This window comes from Saimiri boliviensis, chromosome 6 (genome assembly GCF_048565385.1).
Source record: "Saimiri boliviensis isolate mSaiBol1 chromosome 6, mSaiBol1.pri, whole genome shotgun sequence".
Classification (NCBI taxonomy): Eukaryota; Metazoa; Chordata; class Mammalia; order Primates; family Cebidae; genus Saimiri; species Saimiri boliviensis.
The window spans coordinates 58,159,949-58,169,883 of NC_133454.1; the positions used below are offsets into that span (position 1 = coordinate 58,159,949).

The 9,935-nt window shown below is 46.0% G+C and overlaps 1 non-coding gene across 1 annotated transcript; it reads left to right on the forward strand.

The window, feature by feature from the left end:
- The first annotated feature begins 4,158 nt into the window (after window positions 1–4,158).
- On the forward strand, window positions 4,159–4,349 carry LOC120364876 (U2 spliceosomal RNA). Its single transcript, XR_005580005.2, has one exon. It is a non-coding gene; the product is annotated as a U2 spliceosomal RNA (small nuclear RNA).
- The last annotated feature ends 5,586 nt before the right edge of the window (window positions 4,350–9,935 follow it).

Here is a 9,935-nt window from a genome sequence, read left to right on the forward strand (position 1 = left end):
ATGAGAGGATATTTTCAGGCAGCCTCTGCATGCCACGGAGGTCTTGTCTTCCTGCTTAGAGTGGAGGAAGTGAAATTTTCTGGGAAAAAGAAGTTATTATCTCAATATTCAATTCGAACATCCCGACACAAGGGCTATAAATTGGTTGAGAATTGTCCTCTCCCCAGCACATTGGTTCTAGCCTGAGGCCTTGGATTCAGAGAGATAAACAGAGATCTCTGTCTACTCTGTCAGGATCATAGCTGACCTAAGCTAATGATGTCAAGCCCAGGTAGGAAAGAATGATGTTAGTCCAATCCTCCCAGAAGCAGATGCCAGGACAGGATTAAACCTAGAAAGACTGTGGTTTTCGTTTTAAGGGCAATACTCGTAAAGAAAACAGTAGTGTGGAGAGGAAGGGCAGCAGGAGAATGCTAGAACACAGCAGATCATGATTTAAGAAACAGAGAGGGCTGGTCGAGGTGGCTCACACCTGTAATCCCAGCACTTTGGGCAGCTGAAGCTGGCGGATCACCTGAAGTCAGCAAGTCAAGACCAGTTGGCCAACATGAAAAAACCCTGTCTCTACCAGAAATACAAAAATTATACGGGAATAGTGGTGGGTGCCTGTAATTCCAGCTAGTTGGGAGCGTCGAATTGCTTGAACCACAGAGGTGGAGGTTGCTGTGAACCAAGATCGCCAAAAGAAAGGAAGAGAGAGAGAGAGAGAGGAGAGAGAGAGAGAAAGAGAGAGACAGAGAGAGAAAGAGAGAGAGAAAGTGTTTGGGTAGAAATGACCTAATTGCCATGCAGTTAGGGGACGTTTCAACAAGACCATCCGGAGGCCTTGCGCCAATCAGCAGAAAAAAGTACCCCGGGTCTTCCAGAAAGGGATCTGCCTTAGTGAGTATCTCCCAACACTCACGTCAGTGGTGAGAGAGTTTCACACATATATGGAAATGGGGTTTCAAGGGCAGCAACTGAAACCGTGGGTCTCTTACGCTGCTCCCCACCAGAGGAGACCAGCGAGTGCCTGTGAAGGTTCATGAGAGTAGGACAAAGCACAGGGAAGGCTGTCGCTCTCTACACATTTCACTGAATAGGAAAATAAAGACGATCTGGGTCTTAAGGTCCTTTTAAGAGGCAGCTTAGGGAAACGGAGACACTACTGGTTTGGCAGTTGACAGAGCTCCTGAGAGGGGACATGGCAGTACCATGCTAAAGTGAGAAATGTCCGTTCTTCACTTTGCTGCTCTTTACAACCAAGGGTTCCAATGCCCTTAAGTTCCAGACATTTTCAGAGTTGTTTTTCTTTTTCTTTGACAGGGAGTCTCACTCTGTACTCTGTTACCCAGGCTGGAGTGCAATGGCGCGATCTCGGCTCACCGCAACCTCTGCCTCCTGGGTTCAGGCAATTCTCCTGCCTCAGCCTCCCGAGTAGCTGGGATTACAGGCACGCGCTACCATGCCCAGCTAATTTTTTGTATTTTTAGTAGAGACGGGGTTTCACCATGTTGACCAGGATGGTCTCGATCTCATGACCTCGTGATCCATCCCCCTCGGCCTCCCAAAGTGCTGGGATTACAGGCGTGAGCCACCGCGCCTGGCCAACATATTTTTTTCTACTAGACAACATGTTTTCTTTCCTCTAAGTAAAAATCATCTTTCTCTACTTTTAAGCTAAAAGTTTAGTCTGCCACAGTTTCATGGACAGTAGCAGAGACATAAGACTCCTTACTCAGAAACAAAAGATTTTGTTACAGTAATTGCAATAGTCAGACTACTAGCATTTTCTGTGACAATTTCAGAGCTCTAGTTTATGCAGGCCGGAGCAAAAGAGAGCCAGGTGACATCTGCGCCTGCAGTGATCTGCGCTACAGAACGAGAGGCCTGAGCTCAGGAAATATGAATATTTTATACTAGACCTTAAACATGCCTGCCCTTTGCCATTAACACAATCTTTTAAGTCTGTTTGCTATATTACGTCCTTGAAAAGATAGTCTAGAACAAAGGCAGAAAAACACAAGACATGCAGAAACAGGAAAGCCCCTGGAGAATTATTTCCCAACATAGTGTAGAGAAACCTTTAAATGCTACTTGGGACCAGTTTAGGTGGCTCATGCCTGTAATCTCAGCACTTTGGGAGGCTGAGGTGAGTGGATCATCTGAGATCATGAGTTCAAGACCAGGCTGGCCAACACGGCAAAAACCCATCTCTACCAAAAATACAAAACAATTAGTCGGGCGTGGAAGTGCACACCTGTAGTCCCAGCTACTCGGGAGGCTGAGGCAGGAGAGTTGCTTGAACCTGAGAGGTGGAGGTTGCAGTGAGCCGAGATCACATCACTACATTCCAGGCTGGGTAACAGAGCGAGACTCCTTCTCAAAAAAAAAAAATAAAATAAAATAAAAAATGCTATTTGCAATATAAATGAAGATTTCATAAATTGGAAAATCTACCCTATTCTTGGATAATACCAATAAATATAGTGGAAAGTCCAATTACTCCTAATCTATAAATTTAATGCTAATCTAATTAAAATACCAATAAGTGGAGCAACAGAAACACTCCTTCATTGCTGGTAGGATTACAGAACAGTGTACTTTGAGATTCTACTCATAAAAAAAAAAAAGAAAAGAAAAGAAAAAAGAAAGAAAAAAAAGAAAACAGTGTAGCTTTAGGCCCTGCACAAGTGGCTCACTCCTGTAATCCCAGCACTTTAGGAGGCTGAGGTGAGTGGATCACTTGAGGTGAGGAGTTTGAGACCAGCCTGGTCAACATGGTGAAACCCTGTCTTTATTTAAAAAAAAAAAAATTAGCTGGTCGTGGTGGCTGACTCCTGCAACCCGAGCTACCTGTAAGGCTGAGGCAGAGAATATCTTGAACCCCAGAGACAGAGGTTGCCATGAGCCAAGATCACGCCACTGCACTCCAGCCTGAGTGACAGAGCAAGACTCTGTCTCAAAAACAAACAAGAAAATGGTACGGCTACTTTGGAAAACAGTTTGGCAGTTTCTTAGAAAGCTAAACATTGTCTTTCAAATCATCTAATAATTATGCTCTTAGATATTTACCCAAATGAGCTGAAAACTGTGTTCACACAAAATCCCAAACATGGGGCTGGGCACAGTGGCTCACTCGTGTAATCCCAGCAGTTTGGGAGGCCGAGGAGGACGGATCACCTGAGGTTGGCAGTTGGAGACCAGCCTGACCAAAGCGGAGAAAGCCCGTCTCTACTAAAAATACGAAAAAGAAAAAATTAGCCAAGCATGGTGGTACATGCCTGTAATCCCAGCTACTCGGGAGGCTGAGGCAGGAGAATCGCTTGAACCTGGAAAGCAGAGGTTGTGACGAGCTGAGACTGCACTATTGCACTCCAGCCCAGGGAACAAGAGTGAAACTTCGTCTCAAAAAAATAAAAATAAAAATCCCAAACATTTTAACCAAGATGTTCTTCAGTAGTTGAATGGATAAACTGTGATACATTCGTATAACGAAGTATTATTCAGTAATGAAAAGAGCCATCAAGCCCCAAAAAGACACGGCAGAAACCCAAATGCAAACTGCTAAGTGAGAGAGGCCAGGATGCAAAGGCCATGTGCTGTATGATTCTAACCACATGACATTCTAGGAAAGGCAGAACTGTAAAGATTGTAATGAGATCAATTGTCAGGGATTCCGTGGAGGATCAGGAAGAGCGGGATGAATAGGTGAGCCATGGGATTACCAGGGCAGTGAAACTGCTTATTCTGTATGACATTGCAATGGTAGACACATGGCAGGTATCTCCCGCAGGCCCCCTCGCCTTCGTCCCCAGTCTCTTTCGGTTCCGTCCTTTCGCTCGGTTGAGACAAAGAAGGAAGTTGCCACCAGCGGTGCCCCGGCTCTCCCTGCGGAGGCGGCCTCGGGGGCGGAGTCAATCGCGGAGGCCACGCCCTCGGATGAAGGGCGGGGCATGCAAATTTGAAATGAAAGCCCGGGAACGCCGGAACGATCTCGGGTGTAAGATTTCCCCCTTTTCAAACGTGGAGAATAAGAAATCGGCTCGAGTGTGTAATGGCATCAATAGTGGTGTGGAAGAGATCAAGGGACTGAGAAGAGGAGCGAGGCTGGAGCTCTCACCGCGACTTGAATGTGGACGACAGTGGGGCCGTGACTGCGGGGGCGAAGGCCACGGCATCGCTTCTCGGCCTTTTGGCTAAGATCAAGTGTAGTATCTGTTCTTATCAGTTTAATATCTGATACGTCCTCTATTCGAGGACAATATATTAAATGTATTTTTGGAGTCGGGAGATGGAATAGGAGCTTGCTCCATCCACTCCGCGCATCGACCTGGTATTGCAGTACTTCCAGGAACGGTGCACCCCCTCGGGGGACACAATCGGTTTACAAAGATAGAATTGAAAATACTGCAGAGTGTTTTGTTTGCATTTGGTATGTGAGGGATGCCGGATTCCGTATTGTTTTTAAGATACTTTTAAGGCTTTTTCTTTGATGAAGTGTGGGCGGAAACGCTTACATTTCTGTTTGAGGATCAAAAGGGGGTGACTCTTTTAAGAAATAGAATTCATTAGTTACCTAGTCTAGGCATTTAACTTTTTTCTCTTCAAAAAATTTGAGTTCCTGAATGCAGGTGCGGAACCTGCAGGTTTGTTGCATGGCTGTTCCTGTCCCATGGTAGTGTGCTGCCCCTATCAACCAGTCATCTATATTTGAAGGCCCACATCACAGGTATTGTGTCTTTCTGCTAATGCGCTCTCTCCCCTAACCCCCCGCTCCAGCCCTGGTGTTCCCCCTCATTGTTCAACTCACACTGTGGGCGAGAACCTGCGGTGTTTGGTTTTCTGTTCCCGTGTCTGTTTGTTGGGAGTGATGGCTTCCAGCCTCATCCGTGTTCCTGCAGGAAACATGAACTCATTCTTTATCGCTGCATGGTCATTCCATGGTGTTATATGAGCCACATTTTCTTGGTCCAGACTATCAGCATTCGAGTTGGTTACAAGTCTTTGCTATTCTATTTTTTAACATCACCGCTCCCGAAAGTCTTTGCTATTCTAAATAGTGCCTCAATAAACATACGTGTCCATGTTAAAAAAAAGTTCAGATTTTGAAACATTTTAGATTTCAGATTAGGCATAATATACTCGTACTGATTCATGCTACAAGGTGGATGAACGTTGGAAACATTTAGCCAAGTGAAAGAAGCCAGACATTAAAGGTTACATGTTACATAATTCAATGTGTGTTAAATGTCTAGTATAGGCAAATCTATAGAAACAGAAGCTGTTATTGTTTGCCTGGGGGTGGGGAAGAGAATAATGGAGAGTGATTCCTGATGTGTATGGAATTTCTTTTGGAATAATGAACATGTTCTAGAATTTAATAGTGTTAATGGTCACACAATTCTGTGTACACATAGAACTAAAACTACCAAAACGTATACTTTAATACCGTGAATTTTGACCAGGTGTGGTGGCTCACAGCTGTAATGGCAGCACTTTGAGAAGCTGTGTGGAAGGATTGCTTGAGATCAGGAGTTCAAGACCAGCCTGGGCACCATGTCGAGACCTCATCCCTATCAAAAATGGAAATAAATTAGCTGGGTAAGGGGGCTCATGCCTGTAGTCCTACCTACTGGGGAGGTGAGGTGGGAGGATCGCTTGAGCCCAGAAGATCAATGCTGCAGTGAACCACACTCATGCCAGTGCAACAGACTGAGCCTCTGTCTTGAAAAATAATAAAGGAATAAATTTTATAATATGTGAGTTTAAAAAACTGGATGAGAAAGAAATCAGATCAAATCTGGCTCTGAATTCCCATCTCAGTAACCTGGTGGGCATTCAATCTCGGGGATTCTTTTTTTTTTTTTTTTTTTTTTTTTTTTTTTAGAGGGAGTCTTGCTCTTGTTGCCCAGGCTGGAGTGCAATGGCGCAATCTTAGCTCACTACAACCTCTGCCTCCTGGAATTTCAGCAATTCTCCTGTCTCAGCCTCCCTAGTAGCTGGGATGACAGGCACCTGCCACCACACCCGGCTAATTTTTTGTATCTTTAGTAGAGACAGTGTTTCAGCATGTTGGCCAGGCTAATCTGGAACTCCAGACCTCAGATGATCCACCCGCCTTGGCTCCCAAAGTGTTGGGATCATAGAGGTGAGCCATCATGCCCAGCTCAGTCTCAGGCATTCTTACAGCTGCTTCCTGCCCCTTAAGGTCTCCAGGAATCCAGAAAGCTGACATAGACCAAGAAAGAAACTTCTGTATTCAGTTTGCAACATGACTGTTAATATTGTCATCGTCTCAACCCCCATTATACTTTGAAGTCTTCTGGTTCTCATGTTTACATGCTGTACCTGGGGATGGGAATCTAGGACCATCTTGGGACCCAGTGCCTATGCTACAGCCCACAGTGCATCCCCACCCTGCACTGAGTCTTACAGCTCCATAACCCCTAAGATAAGAAAGTTCTCAAGACTCCGTTCTATGAGAAGCAATGGACCACTCTCTCCTCCTGGGCTGCAGATGTCTTCTGCTTGCCCTTCCCTCCTTAAAACATTGCTTCTCTCTCTCTCAGAGGCACCTAGCATCATGAGTCAAAACTTTCCCAAAGGACAGGATGAGAGGATATTTTCAGGCAGCCTCTGCATGCCACGGAGGTCCTGTCTTCCTGCTTAGAGTGGAAGAAGTGAAATTTTCTGGGAAAAAGAAGTTATTATCTCAATATTCAATTCGAACATCCCGACACAAGGACTATAAATTGGTGGAGAATTGTCCTCTCCCCAGCACATTGGTTCTAGCCTGAGGCCTTGGATTCAGAGAGATAAACAGAGATCTCTGTCTACTCTGTCAGGATCATAGCTGACCTAAGCTAATGATGTCAAGCCCAGGTAGGAAAGAATGATGTTAGTCCAGTCCTCCCAGAAGCAGATGCCAGGACAGGATTAAACCTAGAAAGACTGTGGTTTTCGTTTTAAGGGCAATACTCGTAAAGAAAACAGTAGTGTGGAGAGGAAGGGCAGCAGGAGAATGCTAGAACACAGCAGATCATGATTTAAGAAACAGAGAGGGCTGGTCGAGGTGGCTCACACCTGTAATCCCAGCACTTTGGGCAGCTGAAGCTGGCGGATCACCTGAAGTCAGGAGTTCAAGACCAGTTGGCCAACATGAAAAAACCCTGTCTCTACCAGAAATACAAAAATTATACGGGAATAGTGGTGGGTGCCTGTAATTCCAGCTAGTTGGGAGCGTCGAATTGCTTGAACCACAGAGGTGGAGGTTGCTGTGAGCCAAGATCGCCAAAAGAAAGGAAGAGAGAGAGAGAGAAGTGAGAGAGAGAGAGAGAGAGAGAGAGAGAGAGAGAGAGAAGTTTTTGGGTAGAAATGACCTAATTGCCATGCAGTTAGGGGAAGTTTCAACAAGACCATCCGGAGGCCTTGCGCCAATCAGCAGAAAAAAGTACCCCGGGTCTTCCAGAAAGGGATCTGCCTTAGTGAGTATCTTCCAACACTCACGTCAGTGGTGAGAGAGTTTCACACATATATGGAAATGGGGTTTCAAGGGCAGCAACTGAAACCGTGGGTCTCTTACGCTGCTCCCCACCAGAGGAGACCAGCGAGTGCCTGTGAAGGTTCATGAGAGTAGGACAAAACACAGGGAAGGCTGTCGCTCTCTACACATTTCACTGAATAGGAAAATAAAGACGATCTAGGTCTTAAGGTCATTTTAAGAGGCAGCTTAGGGAAACGGAGACACTACTGGTTTGGCAGTTGACAGAGCTCCTGAGAGGGGACATGGCAGTACCATGCTAAAGTGAGAAATGTCCGTTCTTCACTTTGCTGCTCTTTACAACCAAGGGTTCCAATGCCCTTAAGTTCCAGACATTTTCAGAGTTGTTTTTCTTTTTCTTTGAGAGGGAGTCTCACTCTGTACCCTGTTGCCCAGGCTGGAGTGCAGTGGCGCCATCTCGGCTCACTAAGACCTCTGCCTCCGGGGTTCAAGCGATTCTCCTGCCTCAGCCTTTGCGTAGCTGAGATTACAGGTGGCCGCCACCCCGCTCGGCTAATTTTTTTTTTTTTTTTTAGTAGAGACGGGGTTTCACCATGTTGGTTGGGCTGGTCTCAAACTCCTGACCTTGTGATCTGCCCACCTTGGCCTCCCAAAGTGCTGGGATTATAGGCGTGAGCCACTGCGCCTGGCCAGTTTCAGAGTTTTTGATACAACTGTTGTTTCTGTGTTGCTTCACCTGCAGGTCCTGTCCACTCCTCTGGTCCGCTCCTAGAATATGGAATCTGTGGGGTAGGGCAAGGACAATTACAGTGGTGGCCCACTTTCCCATCTGTCTGCCTGCCACCCTGCTCCCTCAGGAGAAGTTCTTTCTCAGGAGGGTCCTCAGCCTCTCACGCAAATACGTCCCCGTGGGTCAACCTCCTAGTGCTCCAGGCATGATCCTCCATGTTAGAATCCTAGGCCAATGGCAGGTGAATATAACTCAATTGTGTATCTTCTCTACATTTCCCCCAAGAAGCAATATCTCAGTCTCTTCCAAAGATGCCCCCCTTTGCCTAAGAATCCTGTCTTCTCATGGTAAGATCCACATGCATTAATGCATTAAAGTGTGCTCTCTTGAGTGTAAAGGGAGCTACTACAGTACTGTGAGAATCCTGTTTTAGAGCAAACATGGAGGGTTCTAACTCCAGAAAACATACATGTTTTTTGTTCTTTTCCTTTGTTTTGTTTTGTTTTTTGAAACAGAGTTTCAGGCTGGGCGCGGTGTATCATGTCTGTAATCCCAGCACTTTGGGAGGCTGAGTCAGGTGGATCACAGGGTCAGGAGTTGGAGACCATTCTGGCTAGCATGGTGAAATCCTGTCTCTAAAAAAAATAATGAAAAAAATTTAGGGTCGGGCAAGGTGGCTCAAGCCTGTAATCCCAGCACTTTGGGAGGCCGAGGCGGGTGGATCACGAGGTCAAGAGATCGAGACCATCCTGGTCAACATGGTGAAACTCCATCTCTACTAAAAATATAAAAAATTAGGTGGGCATGGTGGTGTGTGCCTGTAATCCCAGCTACTCAGGAGGCTGAGGCAGGAGAATTGCCTGAACCCAGGAGGTGGAGGTTGCGGTAGGCCGAGATCACGCCATTGCACTCCAGCCTGGGTAACAAGAGCGAAACTCTGTCTCAAATAAAATAAAATAATAAAAATAAATAAATAATTAAAATTTTAAAAAAAATACTATTGGCCGGGTGTGGTGGCTCACACCTGTAATCCTAGCACTTTGGGAGGCTGAGGTGGGTGGATCACCTGAGGTCAGGAGTTCAAGACGAGACTGGCCATTATGGTGAAACCTCATCTTTATTGAAAAATAACAATAATAATAATAAAAAGAAACAGAGTTTCACTCTTGTTGCCCACACTGGAGTGCAGTGGTGTGATCTCAGCACACCGCAACCTCCACCTCCCAGGTTTAAGTGATTCTCCTGCCTCAGCCTCCCAAGTAGTTGGGATTACAGGCGTGCACCACCATGCCTGGCAAGGTTTTTAGTTTTAGTAGAGATGGGGTTTCACCGTGTGGCCAGGCTGGTCTCGAACTCCTGACCTCAGCTGATTCACCCGCCTCGGTCTCCCGAAGGGGTCGGATTATAGGCATGAGCCACTGCGCTTTCTTTCTTTCCCTTTGTTTTGTTTCCAAACTTTGGCCATCATGTACCACATGAAAATGTGAAAAAAAATCATGTGGAATTCTGCTGAGTGTCCTTAGTGGTGGGCAAGAAGTCCAAAAACCCAATTCCCCACCTCGTAGGAAGAAAAACCTTTCAGTAGGTGGAGGACCCTTCCATATCACCAGCCACTCATGGTGGCCTCTGAGGTCCCCTGAGAACTACTTGCTTCTTTCTGAAGTCAGCTGGAAGTGAATTTCCAGGCTAAGGCAATACATCACACAATTTTAAAATGAGAAT